The sequence below is a fragment of the Oncorhynchus keta genome, chromosome 1, assembly GCF_023373465.1.
Source record: "Oncorhynchus keta strain PuntledgeMale-10-30-2019 chromosome 1, Oket_V2, whole genome shotgun sequence".
In the NCBI taxonomy this organism is placed as follows: domain Eukaryota; kingdom Metazoa; phylum Chordata; class Actinopteri; order Salmoniformes; family Salmonidae; genus Oncorhynchus; species Oncorhynchus keta.
The window spans coordinates 52670148-52697220 of record NC_068421.1 but is presented as its reverse complement, the minus strand read 5'-3'; the positions used below and the strand labels follow the sequence as shown (position 1 = coordinate 52697220).

At 45.0% G+C, this 27073-nt stretch overlaps 1 protein-coding gene across 10 annotated transcripts in view; it reads left to right on the top strand.

Moving 5' to 3' along the window:
* The window catches only part of LOC118387580 (nuclear factor 1 A-type), a 236119-nt gene that overhangs the window by 133818 nt on the left and 75228 nt on the right, over positions 1-27073 (top strand). The gene's annotated exons all lie outside the window — the stretch shown is intronic.

Sequence of the window (27073 nt, the reverse complement as noted above, 5' to 3'; positions counted from 1 at the left end):
ACCTAACCTACAGCTCACACTGTCTCAACCTAACCTACAGCTCACACTATGTCTCAACCTCACGTACAGCTCACACTATGTCTCAACCTAACCTACAGCTCACACTGTCTCAACCTAACCTACAGCTCACACTATGACTCAACCTAACCTACAGCTCACACTATGTCTCAACCTAATATACAGCTCACACTGTCTCAACCTAACCTACAGCTCACACTGTCTCAACCTAACCTACAGCTCACACTATGTCTCAACCTAACCTACAGCTCACATTGTCTCAACCTAACCTACAGCTCACACTATGTCTCAACCTAACATACAGCTCACACTGTCTCAACCTAACATAAAGCTCACACTGTCTCAACCTAACCTACAGTTCACACACTGTCTCAACCTAACATACAGCTCACACTGTCTCAACCTAACCTACAGCTCACACTGTCTCAACCTAACCTACAGCTCACACTATGTCTCAACCTAACCTACAGCTCACACTGTCTCAACCTAACCTACAGCTCACACTGTCTCAACCTAACCTACAGCTCACACTGTCTCAACCTAACCTACAGCTCACACTGTCTCAACCTAATATACAGCTCACACTGTCTCAACCTAACATACAGCTCACACTATGTCTCAACCTAACATACAGCTCACACTATGTCTCAACCTAACCTACAGCTCACACTATGTCTCAACCTAACCTACAGCTCACACTGTCTCAACCTAACCTACAGCTCACACTATGTCTCAACCTAATATACAGCTCACACTGTCTCAACCTAACATACAGCTCACACTATGTCTCAACCTAACATACAGCTCACACTATGTCTCAACCTAACCTACAGCTCACACTGTCTCAACCTAACCTACAGCTCACACTATGTCTCAACCTAACATACAGCTCACACTGTCTCAACCTAACAACAGCTCACACATGTCTCAACCTAACATACAGCTCACACACTGTCTCAGCCTAACATACAGCTCACACTGTCTCAACCTAACCTACAGCTCACACTATGTCTCAACCTAACATACAGCTCACACTATGTCTCAACCTAACCTACAGCTCACACTATGTCTCAACCTAACATACAGCTCACACTGTCTCAACCTAACCTACAGCTCACACTATGTCTCAACCTAACCTACAGCTCACACTATGTCTCAACCTAACCTACAGCTCACACTGTCTCAACCTAACCTACAGCTCACACTATGTCTCAACCTAACCTACAGCTCACACTATGTCTCAACCTCACGTACAGCTCACACTATGTCTCAACCTAACCTACAGCTCACACTGTCACAACCTAACATACAGCTCACACTATGACTCAACCTAACCTACAGCTCACACTGTCTCAACCTAACCTACAGCTCACACTGTCTCAACCTAACCTACAGCTCACACTATGTCTCAACCTAACCTACAGCTCACATTGTCTCAACCTAACCTACAGCTCACACTATGTCTCAACCTAATATACAGCTCACACTGTCTCAACCTAACATAAAGCTCACACTGTCTCAACCTAACCTACAGTTCACACACTGTCTCAACCTAACATACAGCTCACACTGTCTCAACCTAACCTACAGCTCACACTATGTCTCAACCTAACCTACAGCTCACACTATGTCTCAACCTAACCTACAGCTCACACTGTCTCAACCTAACCTACAGCTCACACTATGTCTCAACCTAACATACAGCTCACACTGTCTCAACCTAACCTACAGCTCACACTGTCTCAACCTAATATACAGCTCACACTGTCTCAACCTAACATACAGCTCACACTATGTCTCAACCTAACATACAGCTCACACTATGTCTCAACCTAACCTACAGCTCACACTATGTCTCAACCTAACCTACAGCTCACACTGTCTCAACCTAACCTACAGCTCACACTGTCTCAACCTAATATACAGCTCACACTGTCTCAACCTAACATACAGCTCACACTATGTCTCAACCTAACATACAGCTCACACTATGTCTCAACCTAACCTACAGCTCACACTGTCTCAACCTAACCTACAGCTCACACTATGTCTCAACCTAACATACAGCTCACACTGTCTCAACCTAACATACAGCTCACACACTGTCTCAACCTAACATACAGCTCACACTGTCTCAACCTAACCTACAGCTCACACTATGTCTCAACCTAACATACAGCTCAAACTATGTCTCAACCTAACATACAGCTCACACTGTCTCAACCTAACATACAGCTCACACTGTCTCAACCTAACATACAGCTCACATACTGTCTCAACCTAACATACAGCTCACACACTGTCTCAACCTAACCTACAGCTCACACTAGGTCTCAACCTAACATACAGCTCACACTATGTCTCAACCTAACATACAGCTCACACTGTCTCAACCTAACATACAGCTCACACTATGTCTCAACCTAATCTACAGCTCACACTGTCTCAACCTAACCTACAGCTCACACTGTCTCAACCTAACCTACAGCTCACACTATGTCTCAGCCTAACCTACAGCTCACACTGTCTCAACCTAACCTACAGCTCACACTGTCTCAACCTAACCTACAGCTCACACTATGTCTCAACCTAACCTACAGCTCACATTGTCTCAACCTAACCTACAGCTCACACTATGTCTCAACCTAATATACAGCTCACACTGTCTCAACCTAACATACAGCTCACACTATGTCTCAACCTAACATACAGCTCACACTATGTCTCAACCTAACCTACAGCTCACACTATGTCTCAACCTAACCTACAGCTCACACTATGTCTCAACCTAACATACAGCTCACACTATGTCTCAACCTAACATACAGCTCACACTATGTCTCAACCTAACATACAGCTCACACTGTCTCAACCTAACATACAGCTCACACACTGTCTCAACGTAACCTACAGCTCACACTGTCTCAACCTAACCTACAGCTCACTATGTCTCAACCTAACATACAGCTCACACTATGTCTCAACCTAACATACAGCTCACGCTGTCTCAACCTAACATACAGCTCACACTATGTCTCAACCCTAACCTACAGCTCACACTGTCTCAACCTAACATAACAGCTCACACACTGTCTCAACCTAACCTACAGCTCACACTGTCTCAACCTAACCTACAGCTCACACTATGTCTCAACCTAACCTACAGCTCACACTGTCTCAACCTAACATAACAGCTCACACACTGTCTCAACCTAACCTACAGCTCACACTGTCTCAACCTAACCTACAGCTCACACTATGTCTCAACCTAACCTACAGCTCACACTATGTCTCAACCTAACCTACAGCTCACACTATGTCTCAACCTAACATACAGCTCACACTATGTCTCAACCTAACCTACAGCTCACACTGTCTCAACCTAACCTACAGCTCACACTGTCTCAACCTAACATACAGCTCACACTATGTCTCAACCTAACATACAGCTCACACTGTCTCAACCTAACATACAGCTCCTAACCTACAGCTCACACTGTCTCAACCTAACCTACAGCTCACACTGTCTCAACCTAACCTACAGCTCACACTATGTCTCAACCTAACCTACAGCTCACACTATGTCTCAACCTAACCTACAGCTCACACTGTCTCAACCTAACCTACAGCTCACACTGTCTCAACCTAACCTACAGCTCACACTATGTCTCAACCTAACCTACAGCTCACACTGTCTCAACCTAACCTACAGCTCACACTATGTCTCAACCTAACCTACAGCTCACACTCTCAACCTAACCTACAGCTCACACTGTCTCAACCTAACCTACAGCTCACACTGTCTCAACCTAACCTACAGCTCACACTGTCTCAACCTAACCTACAGCTCACACTGTCTCAACCTAACATACAGCTCACACTATGTCTCAACCTAACCTACAGCTCACACTATGTCTCAACCTAACCTACAGCTCACACTGTCTCAACCTAACATACAGCTCACACTATGTCTCAACCTAACCTACAGCTCACACTGTCTCAACCTAACCTACAGCTCACACTGTCTCAACCTAACCTACAGCTCACACTGTCTCAACCTAACCTACAGCTCACATTGTCTCAACCTAACCTACAGCTCACACTATGTCTCAACCTAACCTACAGCTCACACTGTCTCAACCTAACCTACAGCTCACACTGTCTCAACCTAACCTACAGCTCACTGTCTCAACCTAACCTACAGCTCACACTGTCTCAACCTAATATACAGCTCACACTGTCTCAACCTAACCTACAGCTCACACTATGTCTCAACCTAACCTACAGCTCACACTATGTCTCAACCTAACATACAGCTCACACTATGTCTCAACCTAACATACAGCTCACACTGTCTCAACCTAACATACAGCTCACACTATGTCTCAACCTAACATACAGCTCACACTATGTCTCAACCTAACCTACAGCTCACACTATGTCTCAACCTAACCTACAGCTCACTATGTCTCAACCTAACATACAGCTCACACTATGTCTCAACCTAACATACAGCTCACACTATGTCTCAACCTAACATACAGCTCACGCTGTCTCAACCTAACATACAGCTCACACTATGTCTCAACCTAACCTACAGCTCACACTGTCTCAACCTAACATAACAGCTCACACACTGTCTCAACCTAACCTACAGCTCACACTGTCTCAACCTAACCTACAGCTCACACTATGTCTCAACCTAACCTACAGCTCACACTATGTCTCAACCTAACCTACAGCTCACACTATGTCTCAACCTAACATACAGCTCACACACTGTCTCAACCTAACCTACAGCTCACACTATGTCTCAACGTAACATACAGCTCACACTATGTCTCAACCTAACCTACAGCTCACACTATGTCTCAACCTAACCTACAGCTGACACTGTCTCAACCTAACCTACAGCTCACACTATGTCTCAACCTAACCTACAGCTCACACTATGTCTCAACCTAACCTACAGCTCACACTGTCTCAACCTAACCTACAGCTCACACTATGTCTCAACCTAACCTACAGCTCACACTGTCTCAACCTAACCTACAGCTCACACTATGTCTCAACCTAACATACAGCTCACACTGTCTCAACCTAACATACAGCTCACACTATGTCTCAACCTAACATACAGCTCACACTGTCTCAACCTAACCTACAGCTCACACTGTCTCAACCTAACATACAGCTCACACTGTCTCAACCTAACCTACAGCTCACTATGTCTCAACGTAACATACAGCTCACACTATGTCTCAACCTAACCTACAGCTCACTATGTCTCAACCTAACCTACAGCTCACACTGTCTCAACCTAACCTACAGCTCACTATGTCTCAACGTAACCTACAGCTCACACTATGTCTCAACCTAACCTACAGCTCACACTATGTCTCAACCTAACCTACAGCTCACACTGTCTCAACCTAACATACAGCTCACACTATGACTCAACCTAACCTACAGCTCACACTGTCTCAACCTAACCTACAGCTCACACTGTCTCAACCTAACCTACAGCTCACACTATGTCTCAACCTAACCTACAGCTCACATTGTCTCAACCTAACCTACAGCTCACACTATGTCTCAACCTAACCTACAGCTCACACTGTCTCAACCTAACCTACAGCTCACACTGTCTCAACCTAACCTACAGCTCACACTGTCTCAACCTAACCTACAGCTCACACTGTCTCAACCTAATATACAGCTCACACTGTCTCAACCTAACATACAGCTCACTATGTCTCAACCTAACCTACAGCTCACACTATGTCTCAACCTAACCTACAGCTCACACTGTCTCAACCTAACCTACAGCTCACACTATGTCTCAACCTAATATACAGCTCACACTGTCTCAACCTAACATACAGCTCACACTATGTCTCAACCTAACCTACAGCTCACACTATGTCTCAACCTAACCTACAGCTCACACTATGTCTCAACCTAATATACAGCTCACACTGTCTCAACCTAACATACAGCTCACACTATGTCTCAACCTAACATACAGCTCACACTATGTCTCAACCTAACCTACAGCTCACACTATGTCTCAACCTAACCTACAGCTCACACTATGTCTCAACCTAACATACAGCTCACACTATGTCTCAACCTAACATACAGCTCACACTATGTCTCAACCTAACATACAGCTCACACTGTCTCAACCTAACATACAGCTCACACTATGTCTCAACCTAACATACAGCTCACACTATGTCTCAACCTAACCTACAGCTCACACTATGTCTCAACCTAACCTACAGCTCACACTATGTCTCAACCTAACATACAGCTCACACTATGTCTCAACCTAACATACAGCTCACACTATGTCTCAACCTAACATACAGCTCACGCTGTCTCAACCTAACATACAGCTCACACTATGTCTCAACCTAACCTACAGCTCACACTGTCTCAACCTAACATAACAGCTCACACACTGTCTCAACCTAACCTACAGCTCACACTGTCTCAACCTAACCTACAGCTCACACTATGTCTCAACCTAACCTACAGCTCACACTATGTCTCAACCTAACATACAGCTCACACTATGTCTCAACCTAACCTACAGCTCACACTATGTCTCACCTAACATACAGCTCACGCTGTCTCAACCTAACATACAGCTCACACTATGTCTCAACCTAACCTACAGCTCACACTGTCTCAACCTAACATAACAGCTCACACACTGTCTCAACCTAACCTACAGCTCACACTGTCTCAACCTAACCTACAGCTCACACTGTCTCAACCTAATATACAGCTCACACTGTCTCAACCTAACATACAGCTCACACTATGTCTCAACCTAACCTACAGCTCACACTATGTCTCAACCTAACCTACAGCTCACACTGTCTCAACCTAACCTACAGCTCACACTATGTCTCAACCTAACCTACAGCTCACACTGTCTCAACCTAACATACAGCTCACACTATGTCTCAACCTAACCTACAGCTCACACTATGTCTCAACCTAACCTACAGCTCACACTATGTCTCAGCCTAATATACAGCTCACTGTGTCTCAACCTAACATACAGCTCACACTGTCTCAACCTAACATACAGCTCACACTATGTCTCAACCTAACCTACAGCTCACACTATGTCTCAACCTAACCTACAGCTCACACTGTCTCAACCTAACATACAGCTCACACTATGTCTCAACCTAACATACAGCTCACACTATGTCTCAACCTAACAGCTCACACTGTCTCAACCTAACCTACAGCTCACACTATGTCTCAACCTAACATACAGCTCACTATGTCTCAACCTAACCTACAGCTCACACTATGTCTCAACCTAACATACAGCTCACGCTGTCTCAACCTAACATACAGCTCACACTATGTCTCAACCCTAACCTACAGCTCACACTGTCTCAACCTAACATAACAGCTCACACTGTCTCAACCTAACCTACAGCTCACACTGTCTCAACCTAACCTACAGCTCACACTGTCTCAACCTAATATACAGCTCACACTGTCTCAACCTAACATACAGCTCACACTATGTCTCAACCTAACCTACAGCTCACACTGTCTCAACCTAACCTACAGCTCACACTATGTCTCAACCTAATATACAGCTCACACTGTCTCAACCTAACATACAGCTCACACTATGTCTCAACCTAACCTACAGCTCACACTATGTCTCAACCTAACCTACAGCTCACACTATGTCTCAACCTAATATACAGCTCACACTGTCTCAACCTAACATACAGCTCACACTATGTCTCAACCTAACATACAGCTCACACTATGTCTCAACCTAACCTACAGCTCACACTATGTCTCAACCTAACCTACAGCTCACACTATGTCTCAACCTAACATACAGCTCACACTATGTCTCAACCTAACATACAGCTCACACTATGTCTCAACCTAACATACAGCTCACACTGTCTCAACCTAACATACAGCTCACACTATGTCTCAACCTAACATACAGCTCACACTATGTCTCAACCTAACCTACAGCTCACACTATGTCTCAACCTAACCTACAGCTCACACTATGTCTCAGCCTCACAGCTCACTGTCTCAACCTAACATACAGCTCACACTGTCTCAACCTAACATACAGCTCACACTATGTCTCAACCTAACCTACAGCTCACACTATGTCTCAACCTAACCTACAGCTCACACTGTCTCAACCTAACCTACAGCTCACACTATGTCTCAACCTAATATACAGCTCACACTGTCTCAACCTAACCTACAGCTCACACTATGTCTCAACCTAACATACAGCTCACGCTGTCTCAACCTAACCTACAGCTCACACTATGTCTCAACCTAACCTACAGCTCACACTGTCTCAACCTAACCTACAGCTCACACTATGTCTCAACCTAACATACAGCTCACACTGTCTCAACCTAACCTACAGCTCACACTATGTCTCAACCTAACATAACTCATACAGCTCAACACATACAGCTCACACTGTCTCAACCTAACCTACAGCTCACACTATGTCTCAACCTAACATACAGCTCACACTATGTCTCAACCTAACATACAGCTCACGCTGTCTCAACCTAACCTACAGCTCACACTATGTCTCAACCTAACCTACAGCTCACACTGTCTCAACCTAACCTACAGCTCACACTATGTCTCAACCTAACATACAGCTCACACTGTCTCAACCTAACCTACAGCTCACACTATGTCTCAACCTAACATACAGCTCACACTGTCTCAACCTAACATACAGTTCACACTAAGTCTCAACCTAACCTACAGCTCACACTGTCTCAACCTAACATACAGCTCACACTATGACTCAACCTAACCTACAGCTCACACTGTCTCAACCTAACCTACAGCTCACACTGTCTCAACCTAACCTACAGCTCACACTATGTCTCAACCTAACCTACAGCTCACATTGTCTCAACCTAACCTACAGCTCACACTATGTCTCAACCTAACATACAGCTCACACTGTCTCAACCTAACATACAGCTCACACTATGTCTCAACCTAACCTACAGCTCACACTATGTCTCAACCTAACCTACAGCTCACATTGTCTCAACCTAACATACAGCTCACACTGTCTCAACCTAACCTACAGCTCACACTATGTCTCAACCTAACCTACAGCTCACACTGTCTCAACCTAACCTACAGCTCACACTATGTCTCAACCTAACATGCAGCTCACACTATGTCTCAACCTAACCTACAGCTCACACTGTCTCAACCTAACCTACAGCTCACACTATGTCTCAACCTAACATACAGCTCACACTGTCTCAACCTAACATAAAGCTCACACTGTCTCAACCTAACCTACAGCTCACACTGTCTCAACCCAACCTACAGCTCACACTATGTCTCAACCTAACCTACAGCTCACACTGTCTCAACCTAACCTACAGCTCACACTGTCTCAACCTAACATACAGCTCACACTGTCTCAACCTAACCTACAGCTCACACTGTCTCAACCTAACCTACAGCTCACACTATGTCTCAACCTAACATACAACTCACACTATGTCTCAACCTAACCTACAGCTCACACTGTCTCAACCTAACCTACAGCTCACACTATGTCTCAACCTAACATACAGCTCACACTATGTCTCAACCTAACATACAGCTCACACACTGTCTCAACCTAACATACAGCTCACACTATGTCTCAACCTAACCTACAGCTCACACTGTCTCAACCTAACCTACAGCTCACACTATGTCTCAACCTAACATACAGCTCACACTATGTCTCAACCTAACCTACAGCTCACACTATGTCTCAACCTAACCTACAGCTCACACTATGTCTCAACCTAACCTACAGCTCACACTATGTCTCAACCTAACCTACAGCTCACACTGTCTCAACCTAACATAAAGCTCACACTGTCTCAACCTAACCTACAGTTCACACACTGTCTCAACCTAACATACAGCTCACACTGTCTCAACCTAACCTACAGCTCACACTGTCTCAACCTAACCTACAGCTCACTATGTCTCAACCTAACCTACAGCTCACACTGTCTCAACCTAACCTACAGCTCACACTGTCTCAACCTAACATACAGCTCACACTATGTCTCAACCTCACGTACAGCTCACACTATGTCTCAACCTAACCTACAGCTCACACTGTCACAACCTAACATACAGCTCACACTATGACTCAACCTAACCTACAGCTCACACTGTCTCAACCTAACCTACAGCTCACACTGTCTCAACCTAACCTACAGCTCACACTATGTCTCAACCTAACCTACAGCTCACATTGTCTCAACCTAACCTACAGCTCACACTATGTCTCAACCTAATATACAGCTCACACTGTCTCAACCTAACATACAGCTCACACTATGTCTCAACCTAACATACAGCTCACACTATGTCTCAACCTAACCTACAGCTCACACTGTCTCAACCTAACCTACAGCTCACACTGTCTCAACCTAACCTACAGCTCACACTATGTCTCAGCCTAACCTACAGCTCACACTGTCTCAACCTAACCTACAGCTCACACTATGTCTCAACCTAACATACAGCTCACACTGTCTCAACCTAACATACAGCTCACAATATGTCTCAACCTAACCTACAGCTCACACTATGTCTCAACCTAACCTACAGCTCACATTGTCTCAACCTAACATACAGCTCACACTGTCTCAACCTAACCTACAGCTCACACTATGTCTCAACCTAACCTACAGCTCACACTATGTCTCAACCTAACCTACAGCTCACACTATGTCTCAAATTAACATACAGCTCACACTATGTCTCAACCTAACCTACAGCTCACACTGTCTCAACCTAACCTACAGCTCACACTATGTCTCAACCTAACCTACAGCTCACACTGTCTCAACCTAACATACAGCTCACACTGTCTCAACCTAACCTACAGCTCACACTGTCTCAACCTAACCTACAGCTCACACTATGTCTCAACCTAACATACAGCTCACACTATGTCTCAACCTAACCTACAGCTCACACTGTCTCAACCTAACCTACAGCTCACACTATGTCTCAACCTAACATACAGCTCACACACTGTCTCAACCTAACATACAGTCTGTCTCAACCTAACCTACAGCTCACACTATGTCTCAACCTAACATACAGCTCACACACTGTCTCAACCTAACATACAGCTCACACTATGTCTCAACCTAACCTACAGCTCACACTGTCTCAACCTAACCTACAGCTCACACTATGTCTCAACCTAACATACAGCTCACACTATGTCTCAACCTAACCTACAGCTCACACTATGTCTCAACCTAACCTACAGCTCACACTATGTCTCAACCTAACCTACAGCTCACACTATGTCTCAAATCCTAACATACAGCTCACACTATGTCTCAGCCTAACCTACAGCTCACACTGTCTCAGCCTAACCTACAGCTCACACTATGTCTCAACCTAACATACAGCTCACACTGTCTCAACCTAACATACAGCTCACACACACTGTCTCAACCTAACATACAGCTCACACTATGTCTCAACCTAACCTACAGCTCACACTGTCTCAACCTAACCTACAGCTCACACTATGTCTCAACCTAACCTACAGCTCACACTATGTCTCAACCTAACCTACAGCTCACACTGTGTCTCAACCTAACCTACAGCTCACACTATGTCTCAACCTAACCTACAGCTCACACTGTCTCAACCTAACATACAGCTCACACTATGTCTCAACCTAACATACAGCTCACACTGTCTCAACCTAACCTACAGCTCACACTATGTCTCAACCTAACATACAGCTCACACTATGTCTCAACCTAACCTACAGCTCACACTATGTCTCAACCTAACCTACAGCTCACACTATGTCTCAACCTAACCTACAGCTCACACTGTCTCAACCTAACCTACAGCTCACACTGTCTCATAACATAAGCTCAACTGTCTAACCTACAGCTCACACACTGTCTCAACCTAACCAGCTCACAGTCTCACAACCTACAGCTCACACTGTCTCAACCTAACCTACAGCTCACACTATGTCTCAACCTAACTAAGCTCACACTGTCTCACAACCTACAGCTCACACTGTCTCAACCTAACCTACAGCTCACACTATGTCTCAACCTAACCTACAGCTCACTATGTCTCAACCTAACCTACAGCTCACACTCAACCTAACATACAGCTCACACTATGTCTCAACCTAACCTACAGCTCACACTATGTCTCAACCTAACCTACAGCTCACACTATGTCTCAACCTAACATACAGCTACACCTCAACCTAACCTACAGCTCACACTATGTCTCAACCTAACATACAGCTCACACTGTCTCAACCTAACATACAGTTCACACTATGTCTCAACCTAACATACAGCTCACACTATGACTCAACCTAACCTACAGCTCACACTGTCTCAACCTAACCTACAGCTCACACTGTCTCAACCTAACCTACAGCTCACACTATGTCTCAACCTAACCTACAGCTCACACTGTCTCAACCTAACCTACAGCTCACACTATGTCTCAACCTAACATACAGCTCACACTGTCTCAACCTAACATACAGCTCACACTGTCTCAACCTAACCTACAGCTCACACTATGTCTCAACCTAACCTACAGCTCACATTGTCTCAACCTAACATACAGCTCACACTGTCTCAACCTAACCTACAGCTCACTATGTCTCAACCTAACCTACAGCTCACACTGTCTCAACCTAACCTACAGCTCACACTATGTCTCAAATTAACATACAGCTCACACTATGTCTCAACCTAACCTACAGCTCACACTGTCTCAACCTAACCTACAGCTCACACTATGTCTCAACCTAACATACAGCTCACACTGTCTCAACCTAACATAAAGCTCACACTGTCTCAACCTAACCTACAGCTCACACTGTCTCAACCCAACCTACAGCTCACTGTCTCAACCTAACCTACAGCTCACACTGTCTCAACCTAACCTACAGCTCACACTATTACTCAACCTAACATACAACTCACACTATGTCTCAACCTAACCTACAGCTCACTATGTCTCAACCTAACCTACAGCTCACACTATGTCTCAACCTAACCTACAGCTCACACTATGTCTCAACCTAACCTACAGCTCACTGTCTCAGCCTAACATAAAGCTCACACTGTCTCAACCTAACCTACAGCTCACACATGTCTCAACCTAACATACAGCTCACACTGTCTCAGCCTAACCTACAGCTCACACTGTCTCAACCTAACCTACAGCTCACACTGTCTCAACCTAACCTACAGCTCACACTGTCTCAACCTAACCTACAGCTCACACTGTCTCAACCTAACATACAGCTCACACTATGTCTCAACCTAACCTACAGCTCACACTATGTCTCAACCTAACCTACAGCTCACACTGTCTCAACCTAACATACAGCTCACACTATGTCTCAACCTAATATACAGCTCTCACTACTGTCTCAACCTAACCTACAGCTCACACTATGTCTCAACCTAACCTACAGCTCACACTGTCTCAACCTAACATACAGCTCACACTGTCTCCAACCTAACCTACAGCTCACACTGTCTCAACCTAACATACAGCTCACACTATGTCTCAACCTAACATACAACTCACACTATGTCTCAACCTAACCTACAGCTCACATGGTCTCAGCCTAACCTACAGCTCACACTATGTCTCAACCTAACATACAGCTCACACTATGTCTCAACCTAACATACAGCTCACACACTGTCTCAACCTAACATACAGCTCACACTATGTCTCAACCTAACCTACAGCTCACACTGTCTCAACCTAACCTACAGCTCACACTATGTCTCAACCTAACATACAGCTCACACTATGTCTCAACCTAACCTACAGCTCACACTATGTCTCAACCTAACCTACAGCTCACACTATGTCTCAGCCTAACCTACAGCTCACACTATGTCTCAACCCTAACCTACAGCTCACACTGTCTCAACCTAACATACAGCTCACTATGACTAATAACCTACAGCTCACTGTCTCAGCCTAACCTACAGCTCACACTGTCTCAACCTAACCTACAGCTCACACTATGTCTCAACCTAATCTACAGCTCACATTGTCTCAACCTAACCTACAGCTCACTGTGTCTCAACCTAACATACAGCTCACTGTCTCAACCTAACATAAAGCTCACACTGTCTCAACCTAACCTACAGTTCACACACTGTCTCAACCTAACATACAGCTCACACTGTCTCAACCTAACCTACAGCTCACACTGTCTCAACCTAACCTACAGCTCACACTATGTCTCAACCTAACCTACAGCTCACACTGTCTCAACCTAACCTACAGCTCACACTGTCTCAACCTAACCTACAGCTCACACTGTCTCAACCTAACATACAGCTCACACTATGTCTCAACCTAACATACAGCTCACACTGTCTCAACCTAACCTACAGCTCACACTATGTCTCAACCTAACCTACAGCTCACACTGTCTCAACCTAACCTACAGCTCACACTATGTCTCAACCTAATATACAGCTCACACTGTCTCAACCTAACATACAGCTCACACTATGTCTCAACCTAACCTACAGCTCACACTATGTCTCAACCCTGACCTACAGCTCACACTGTCTCAACCTAACCTACAGCTCACACTATGTCTCAACCTAACATACAGCTCACACTGTCTCAACCTAACATACAGCTCACACACTGTCTCAACCTAACATACAGCTCACACTGTCTCAACCCTAACCTACAGCTCTACACTATGTCTTCAACCTAACCTACAGCTCACACTATGTCTCAACCTAACCTACAGCTCACACTGTCTCAAATCCTAACATACAGCTCACACTGTCTCAACCTAACAACAGCTCACACTGTCTCAACCTAACATACAGCTCACACTATGTCTCAACCTATCCTACAGCTCACACTATGTCTCAACCTAATATACAGCTCACACTGTCTCAACTCTAACTCTACAGCTCACACTATGTCTCAACCTAACATACAGCTCACACACTGTCTCCAGCCTAATATACAGCTCACACTATGTCTCAACCTAACATACAGCTCACACTATGTCTCAACCTAACATACAGCTCACACACTGTCTCAATCCTAACATACAGCTCACACTGTCTCAACCTAACATACAGCTCACACTATGTCTCAACCTAACATACAGCTCACACTATGTCTCAACCTAACATACAGCTCAAACTGTCTCAACCTAACCTACAGCTCACACTATGTCTCAACCTAACATACAGCTCACACTGTGTCTCAACCTAACATACAGCTCACGCTGTCTCAACCTAACATACAGCTCACACTATTAACCTAACCTACAGCTCACACTGTCTCAACCTAACATACAGCTCACACTATGTCTCAATCCTAACCTACAGCTCACAATGTCTCAACCTAACCTACAGCTCACACTGTCTCAACCTAACCTACAGCTCACACTATGTCTCAACCTAACCTACAGCTCACACTGTCTCAACCTAACCTACAGCTCACACTATGTCTCAACCTAACCACACTGTCTCAACCTAACCTACAGCTCACACTGTCTCAACCTAACATACAGCTCACACTATGTCTCACCTAACATACAGCTCACACTATGTCTCAACCTAACATACAGCTCACACTGTCTCAACCTAACATACAGCTCACACTATGTCTCAACCTAACATACAGCTCACACTGTCTCAACCTAACCTACAGCTCACACTATGTCTCAACCTAACCTACAGCTCACACTATGTCTCAACCTAACATACAGCTCACACTGTCTCAACACTGTCTCAACCTAACATACAGCTCACACTATGTCTCAACCTAACCTACAGCTCACTGTCTCAACCTAACCTACAGCTCACACTATGTCTCAACCTAACCTACAGCTCACACTATGTCTCAACTCTAACATACAGCTCACACTGTCTCAACCTAACATACAGCTCACACTATGTCTCAACCTAACATACAGCTCACACACTGTCTCAACCTAACCTACAGCTCACACTATGTCTCAACCTAACCTACAGCTCACACTGTCTCAACAACATACAGCTCACACTATGTCTCAACCTAACATACAGCTCACTATGTCTCAACCTAACCTACAGCTCACACTGTCTCAACTTAACATACAGCTCACACTATGTCTCAACCTAACCTACAGCTCACACTGTCTCACCTAACCTACAGCTCACACTATGTCTCAACCTAACATACAGCTCACACTGTCTCAACCTAACATACAGCTCACTGTCTCAACTCTAACCTACAGCTCACACTGTCTCAACCTAACCTACAGCTCACACTGTCTCAACCTAACAGCAGCTCATATGTCTCAACCTAACATACAGCTCACACTATGTCTCAAATCCTAACATACAGCTCACTGTCTCAACCTAACTGGCAGCTCACACTATGTCTCAACCTAACCTACAGCCACACTGTCTCAACCTAACCTACAGCTCACTATGTCTCAACCTAACATACAGCTCACACTGTCTCAACCTAACATACAGCTCACACTGTCTCAACCTAACCTACAGCTCACACTGTCTCAACCTAACCTACAGCTCACACTATGTCTCAACCCGTAACACAGCTCACACTGTCTCAACCTAACCTACAGCTTTACACTGTCTCAACCTAACATACAGCTCACACCTCAACCCTAACCTGCTCACACTGTCTCAACCTAACCTACAGCTCACACTGTGTCTCAACCTAACATACAGCTCACACTATGTCTCAACCTAATCAGCCACACTGTCTCAAATCCTCCTACAGCTCACTATGTCTCAACCTAACATACAGCTCACTATGTCTCAACCTAACATACAGCTCTCACTGTCTCAACCTAACATACAGCTCACACTATTCTCAACCTAACCTACAGCTCACACTGTCTCAACCTAACATACAGCTCACACTATGTCTCAACCTAACCTACAGCTCACAATGTCTCAGCCTAACCTACAGCTCACACTATGTCTCAACCTAACCTACAGCTCACACTATGTCTCAGCCTAACCTACAGCTCACACTGTCTCACCTAACATACAGCTCACACTCATGTCTCAACCTAACCTACAGCTCACACTGTCTCAACCTAACCTACAGCTCACACTGTCTCAACCTAACATACAGCTCACACTATGTCTCAACCTAACATACAGCTCACACTATGTCTCAACCTAACATACAGCTCACACTGTCTCAACCTAACATACAGCTCACACTGTCTCAACCTAACATACAGCTCACACTATGTCTCAACCTAACATACAGCTCACACTGTCTCAACCTAACATACAGCTCACTATGTCTCAACCTAACATACAGCTCACACTGTCTCAACCTAACCTACAGCTCACACTGTCTCAACCTAACATACAGCTCACACTATGTCTCAACCTAACCTACAGCTCACACTGTCTCAACCTAACCTACAGCTCACACTGTCTCAACCTAACATACAGCTCACACTATGTCTCAACCTAACATACAGCTCACACTATGTCTCAACCTAACATACAGCTCACACTATGTCTCAACCTAACATACAGCTCACTATGTCTCAACCTAACCTACAGCTCACACTATGTCTCAACCTAACCTACAGCTCACACACTGTCTCAACCTAACATACAGCTCACACTATGTCTCAACCTAACATCAGCTCACACTATGTCTCAACCTAACCTACAGCTCACACTGTCTCAACCTAACATACAGCTCACACTATGTCTCAACCTAACCTACAGCTCACACTGTCTCAACCTAACCTACAGCTCACACTGTCTCAACCTAACATACAGCTCACACTGTCTCAACCTAACATACAGCTCACACTGTCTCAACCTAACACTACAGCTCACACTGTCTCAACCTAACCTACAGCTCACACTGTCTCAATCTAACATACAGCTCACACTATGTCTCAACCTAACATACAGCTCACACTGTCTCAACCTAACATACAGCTCACACTGTCTCAACCTAACATACAGCTCACACTATGTCTCAACCTAACCTACAGCTCACACTGTCTCAACCTAACCTACAGCTCACACTATGTCTCAACCTAACCTACAGCTCACACTGTCTCAACCTAACATACAGCTCACACTGTCTCAACCTAACCTACAGCTCACACTGTCTCAACCTAACCTACAGCTCACACTGTCTCAACCTAACCTACAGCTCACACTGTCTCAACCTAACCTACAGCTCACACTGTCTCAACCTGTACAGCTCACACTGTCTCAACCTAACCTACAGCTCACACTGTCTCAACCTAACCTACAGCTCACACTATGTCTCAACCTAACATACAGCTCACACTATGTCTCAGCCTAACCTACAGCTCACACTGTCTCAGCCTAACCTACAGCTCACACTATGTCTCAACCTAACATACAGCTCACACACTGTCTCAACCTAACATACAGCTCACACTATGTCTCAACCTAACCTACAGCTCACACTATGTCTCAGCCTAACCTACAGCTCACACTATGTCTCAACCTAACATACAGCTCACACTATGTCTCAACCTAACATACAGCTCACACTGTCTCAACCTAACATACAGCTCACACTATGTCTCAGCCTAACCTACAGCTCACACTGTCTCAACCTAACCTACAGCTCACACTATGTCTCAGCCTAACCTACAGCTCACACTATGTCTCAACCTAACATACAGCTCACACTATGTCTCAACCTAACATACAGCTCACACTATGTCTCAACCTAACATACAGCTCACTATGTCTCAGCCTAACATACAGCTCACACTATGTCTCAACCTAACCTACAGCTCACACTATGTCTCAACCTAATATACAGCTCACACTGTCTCAACCTAACCTACAGCTCACACTATGTCTCAACCTAACATACAGCTCACACTGTCTCAACCTAACCTACAGCTCACTGTCTCAACCTAACATACAGCTCACACTATGTCTCAACCTAACCTACAGCTCACACTGTCTCAACCTAACCTACAGCTCACACTATGTCTCAACCTAACCTACAGCTCACACTGTCTCAACCTAACCTACAGCTCACACTGTCTCAGCCTAACCTACAGCTCACACTGTCTCAACCTAACCTACAGCTCACACTATGTCTCAACCTAACATACAGCTCACACTATGTCTCAACCTAACCTACAGCTCACACTATGTCTCAACCTAACATACAGCTCACACTGTCTCAACCTAACATACAGCTCACACTATGTCTCAACCTAACCTACAGCTCACACTGTCTCAACCTAACCTACAGCTCACACTATGTCTCAACCTAACATACAGCTCACACTGTCTCAACCTAACCTACAGCTCACACTGTCTCAACCTAACCTACAGCTCACACTGTCTCAACCTAACCTACAGCTCACACTGTCTCAACCTAACCTACAGCTCACTATGTCTCAACCTAACCTACAGCTCACACTGTCTCAACCTAACATACAGCTCACACTGTCTCAACCTAACCTACAGCTCACTATGTCTCAACCTAACATACAGCTCACACTATGTCTCAACCTAACATACAGCTCACTATGTCTCAACCTAACCTACAGCTCACTGTGTCTCAACCTAACCTACAGCCTAACATACAGCTCACTATGTCTCAACCTAACCTACAGCTCACTATGTCTCACCTAACCTACAGCTCACACTATGTCTCAACCTAACATACAGCTCACACTATGTCTCAGCCTAACATACAGCTCACACTATGTCTCAACCTAACCTACAGCTCACACTGTCTCAGCCTAACCTACAGCTCACACTATGTCTCAACCTAACCTACAGCTCACACTATGTCTCAACCTAACATACAGCTCACACTGTCTCAGCCTAACATACAGCTCACACTGTCTCAACCTAACATACAGCTCACACTATGTCTCAACCTAACCTACAGCTCACACTGTCTCAACCTAACCTACAGCTCACACTATGTCTCAACCTAACCTACAGCTCACACTATGTCTCAACCTAACATACAGCTCACACTGTCTCAACCTAACATACAGCTCACACTGTCTCAACCTAACATACAGCTCACACTGTCTCAACCTAACCTACAGCTCACACTATGTCTCAACCTAACCTACAGCTCACACTGTCTCAACCTAACCTACAGCTCACACTATGTCTCAACCTAACCTACAGCTCACACTATGTCTCAACCTAACCTACAGCTCACACTATGTCTCAACCTAACCTACAGCTCACTATGTCTCAACCTAACCTACAGCTCACACTGTCTCAGCCTAACATAAAGCTCACACTGTCTCAACCTAACCTACAGTTCACACACTGTCTCAACCTAACATACAGCTCACTATGTCTCAACCTAACCTACAGCTCACACTGTCTCAACCTAACCTACAGCTCACACTATGTCTCAACCTAACCTACAGCTCACACTGTCTCAACCTAACCTACAGCTCACACTGTCTCAACCTAACATACAGCTCACACTATGTCTCAACCTAACCTACAGCTCACACTATGTCTCAGCCTAACCTACAGCTCACACTGTCTCAACCTAACATACAGCTCACACTATGTCTCAACCTAACCTACAGCTCACACTGTCTCAACCTAACCTACAGCTCACACTGTCTCAACCTAACCTACAGCTCACACTATGTCTCAACCTAACATACAGCTCACACTGTCTCAACCTAACCTACAGCTCACAGTCTCACAACATACAGCTCACACTGTCTCAACCTAACATACAGTCACACTGTCTCAACCTAACATACAGCTCACACTATGACTCAACCTAACCTACAGCTCACACTGTCTCAACCTAACCTACAGCTCACACTGTCTCAACCTAACCTACAGCTCACACTATGTCTCAACCTAACCTACAGCTCACACTGTCTCAACCTAACCTACAGCTCACACTATGTCTCAACCTAACATACAGCTCACACTGTCTCAACCTAACATACAGCTCACACTATGTCTCAACCTAACCTACAGCTCACTAGTCAACCTAACCTACAGCTCACATGTCTCAACCTAACCTACAGCTCACACTGTCTCAACCTAACCTACAGCTCACACTATGTCTCAACCTAACCTACAGCTCACACTGTCTCAACCTAACCTACAGCTCACACTATGTCTCAAATTAACATACAGCTCACACTATGTCTCAACCTAACCTACAGCTCACACTGTCTCAACCTAACCTACAGCTCACACTATGTCTCAACCTAACATACAGCTCACACTGTCTCAACCTAACATAAAGCTCACTGTCCAACCTAACCTACAGCTCACACTGTCTCAACCTAACCTACAGCTCACACTGTCTCAACCCTAACCTACAGCTCACTCACACTACAGCTCACACTGTCTCAACCTAACATACAGCTCACTACTGTCTCAACCTAACCTACAGCTCACACTGTCTCAACCTAACCTACAGCTCACACTATGTCTCAACCTCATACAGCTCACACTGTCTCAGCCTCCTACAGCTCACACTGTCTCAACCTAACCTACAGCTCACACTGTCTCAACCTAACATACAGCTCACACTGTCTCAACCTAACATACAGCTCACACTATGTCTCAACCTAACATACAGCTCACACTATGTCTCAACCCTAACCTACAGCTCACACTGTCTCAACCTAACCTACAGCTCACACTATGTCTCAACCTAACATACAGCTCACACTGTCTCAACCTAACCTACAGCTCACTGTCTCAACCTAACCTACAGCTCACACTATGTCTCAAATCCTAACCTACAGCTCACACTGTCTCAACCTAACATACAGCTCACACTGTGTCTCAACCTAACCTACAGCTCACACTGTCTCAACCTAACCTACAGCTCACACTATGTCTCAACCTAACATACAGCTCACACTATGTCTCAGCCTAACATACAGCTCACACACTGTCTCAACCTAACATACAGCTCACACTATGTCTCAACCTAACCTACAGCTCACACTGTCTCAACCTAACCTACAGCTCACACTATGTCTCAACCTAACATACAGCTCACACTGTGTCTCAACCTAACCTACAGCTCACACTATGTCTCAACCTAACCTACAGCTCACACTGTCTCAACCTAACCTACAGCTCACACTGTCTCAACCTAACATACAGCTCACACCTAACATAATAGCTCACACTGTCTCAACCTAACCTACAGCTCACACTATGTCTCAACCTAACATACAGCTCACACTATGTCTCAACCTAACCTACAGCTCACTGTCTCAACCTAACCTACAGCTCACACTATGTCTCAAACCTAACCTACAGCTCACACTGTCTCAACCTAACCTACAGCTCACCTAACATAAAGCTCAGTCTCAACCTAACCTACAGCTCACACTGTCTCAACCTAACATACAGCTCACACTGTCTCAACCTAACTACAGCTCACACTGTCTCAACCTAACCTACAGCTCACACTATGTCTCAACCTAACCTACAGCTCACACTGTCTCAGCCTACTACAGCTCACTGTCTCAACCTAACATACAGCTCACACTATGTCTCAACCTAACCTACAGCTCACACTGTCTCAACCTAACCTACAGCTCACACTGTCTCAACCCTAACATACAGCTCACACTAGCCTAACCTACAGCTCACACTGTCTCAACCTAACCTACAGCTCACTATGTCTCAACCTAACCTACAGCTCACACTGTCTCAACCTAACCTACAGCTCACACTACCTAACATACAGCTCACACTGTGTCTCAACCTAACCTACAGCTCACACTGTCTCAACCTAACATACAGCTCACACTATGTCTCAACCTAACCTACAGCTCACTGTGTCTCAACCTAACCTACAGCTCACACTGTCTCAACCTAACCTACAGCTCACACTGTCTCAACCTAACCTACAGCTCACACTGTCTCAACCTAACCTACAGCTCACACTATGTCTCAACCTAACATACAGCTCACACTGTCTCAGCCTAACATACAGCTCACACTGTCTCAACCTAACCTACAGCTCACACTGTCTCAACCTAACCTACAGCTCACACTGTCTCAACCTAACCTACAGCTCACACTGTCTCAACCTAACCTACAGCTCACACTATGTCTCAACCTAACCTACAGCTCACACTGTCTCAACCTAACCTACAGCTCACACTGTCTCAACCTAACATACAGCTCACACTATGTCTCAGCCTAACCTACAGCTCACACTGTCTCAACCTAACCTACAGCTCACTATGTCTCAACCTAACATACAGCTCACACTGTCTCAACCTAACATACAGCTCACACTATGTCTCAGCCTAACCTACAGCTCACACTATGTCTCAGCCTAACCTACAGCTCACACTATGTCTCAGCCTAACATACAGCTCACACTGTCTCAACCTAACATACAGCTCACACTATGTCTCAACCTAACATACAGCTCACACTATGACTCAACCTAACCTACAGCTCACACTGTCTCAACCTAACCTACAGCTCACACTGTCTCAACCTAACCTACAGCTCACACTATGTCTCAACCTAACCTACAGCTCACACTGTCTCAGCCTAACCTACAGCTCACACTGTGTCTCAACCTAACATACAGCTCACACTGTCTCAACCTAACATACAGCTCACACTATGTCTCAACCTAACCTACAGCTCACACTGTCTCAACCTAACCTACAGCTCACACTGTCTCAACCTAACATACAGCTCACACTGTCTCAACCTAACCTACAGCTCACACTATGTCTCAACCTAACCTACAGCTCACACTGTCTCAGCCTAACCTACAGCTCACACTGTCTCAAATTAACATACAGCTCACACTATGTCTCAACCTAACCTACAGCTCACACTGTCTCAGCCTAACCTACAGCTCACTATGTCTCAACCTAACATACAGCTCACACTGTCTCAACCTAACATAAAGCTCACACTGTCTCAGCCTAACCTCAGCTCACTACTGTCTCAACCTAACCTACAGCTCACACTGTCTCAGCCTAACCTACAGCTCACACTGTCTCAACCTAACCTACAGCTCACACTATGTCTCAACCTAACATACAGCTCACACTATGTCTCAACCTAACCTACAGCTCACACTGTCTCAACCTAACCTAACCTAACCTACAGCTCACACTGTGTCTCAGCCTAACCTACAGCTCACACTGTCTCAACCTAACATAAAGCTCACACTGTCTCAACCTAACCTACAGCTCACACTGTCTCAACCTAACATACAGCTCACACTGTCTCAACCTAACCTACAGCTCACACTGTCTCAACCTAACCTACAGCTCACTATGTCTCAACCTAACCTACAGCTCACACTGTCACCTACAGCTCACACTGTCTCAACCTAACATACAGCTCACACTATGTCTCAACCTAACCTACAGCTCACTATGTCTCAACCTAACCTACAGCTCACACTGTCTCAACCTAACCTACAGCTCACACTATGTCTCAACCTAACATACAGCTCACTATGTCTCAACCTAACCTACAGCTCACACTATGTCTCAACCTAACCTACAGCTCACACTGTCTCAACCTAACATATGTCTCAACCTAACCTACAGCTCACACTGTCTCAACCTAACCTACAGCTCACACTATGTCTCAACCTAACCTACAGCTCACACTGTCTCAACCTAACCTACAGCTCACGGTCTCAACATAACCTACAGCTCACACTATGTCTCAACCTAACATACAGCTCACACTATGTCTCAACCTAACATACAGCTCACACACTGTCTCAACCTAACATACAGCTCACACTATGTCTCAACCTAACCTACAGCTCACACTGTCTCAACCTAACCTACAGCTCACTATGTCTCAACCTAACATACAGCTCACACTATGTCTCAACCTAACCTACAGCTCACTATGTCTCAACCTAACCTACAGCTCACACTATGTCTCAACCTAACCTACAGCTCACACTATGTCTCAGCCTAACCTACAGCTCACACTGTCTCAACCTAACATACAGCTCACACTATGTCAACCAACCTAAGCTCACACTGTCTCAACCTAACCTACAGCTCACACTGTCTCAACCTAACCTACAGCTCACACTATGTCTCAACCTAACCTACAGCTCACACTTGTCTCAACCTAACCTACAGCTCACACTATGTCTCAACCTAACATACAGCTCACACTGTCTCAACCTAACATAAAGCTCACACTGTCTCAACCTAACCTACAGCTCACACACTGTCTCAACCTAACATACAGCTCACACTGTCTCAGCCTAACCTACAGCTCACACTGTCTCAACCTAACCTACAGCTCACACTATGTCTCAACCTAACCTACAGCTCACACTGTCTCAGCCTAACCTACAGCTCACTGTCTCAGCCTAACCTACAGCTCACACTGTCTCAACCTAACATACAGCTCACACTGTCTCAACCTAACATACAGCTCACACTGTCTCAACCTAACCTACAGCTCACACTGTGTCTCAACCTAACCTACAGCTCACACTGTCTCAACCTAACCTACAGCTCACACTATGTCTCAACCTAACATACAGCTCACACTGTCTCAACCTAACATACAGCTCACTATGTCTCACCTAACCTACAGCTCACACTATGTCTCAACCTAACCTACAGCTCACACTGTCTCAACCTAACCTACAGCTCACACTATGTCTCAACCTAACATACAGCTCACACTGTCTCAACCTAACATACAGCTCACACACTGTCTCAACCTAACATACAGCTCACACTGTCTCAACCTAACCTACAGCTCACACTATTTTTCAACCTAACATACAGCTCAACTATGTCTCAACCTAACATACAGCTCACACTGTCTCAACCTAACATACAGCTCACACTGTCTCAACCTAACATACAGCTCACACTGTCTCAACCTAACATACAGCTCACACTATGTCTCAACCTATCCTACAGCTCACTATGTCTCAACTACAGCTCACACTGTCTCAACCTAACCTACAGCTCACACTGTGTCTCAACCTAACATACAGCTCACACTATGTCTCAACCTAATATACAGCTCACACTGTCTCAACCTAACCTACAGCTCACACTATGTCTCAACCTAACATACAGCTCACACTGTCTCAACCTAACATACAGCTCACACTGTCTCAACCTAACATACAGCTCACTATGTCTCAACCTAACATACAGCTCACTATGTCTCAACCTAACATACAGCTCACTGTCTCAACCTACAGCTCACACTATGTCTCAACCTAACATACAGCTCACACTATGTCTCAACCTAACATACAGCTCACACTGTCTCAACCTAACATACAGCTCACACTATGTTCTCAACCTAACCTACAGCTCACACTGTCTCAACCTAACATACAGCTCACACTATGTCTCAACCTAACCTACAGCTCACAATGTCTCAACCTAACCTACAGCTCACACTGTCTCAACCTAACCTACAGCTCACACTGTGTCTCAACCTAACCTACAGCTCACACTGTCTCACCTAACCTACAGCTCACACTGTCTCAACCTCCTACAGCTCACACTGTCTCAACATACAGCTCACACTGTCTCAACCTAACATACAGCTCACACTATGTCTCAACCTAACATACAGCTCACACTGTCTCAACCTAACATACAGCTCACACTGTCTCAACCTAACATACAGCTCACACTATGTCTCAACCTAACCTAACTCACACTGTCTCAGCCTAACCTACAGCTCACACTATGTCTCAACCTAACCTACAGCTCACACTATGTCTCAACCTAACCTACAGCTCACACTGTCTCAACCTAACCTACAGCTCACACTATGTCTCAACCTAACATACAGCTCACACTATGTCTCAACCTAACCTACAGCTCACACTGTCTCAACCTAACCTACAGCTCACACTATGTCTCAACCTAACATACAGCTCACACTATGTCTCAACCTAA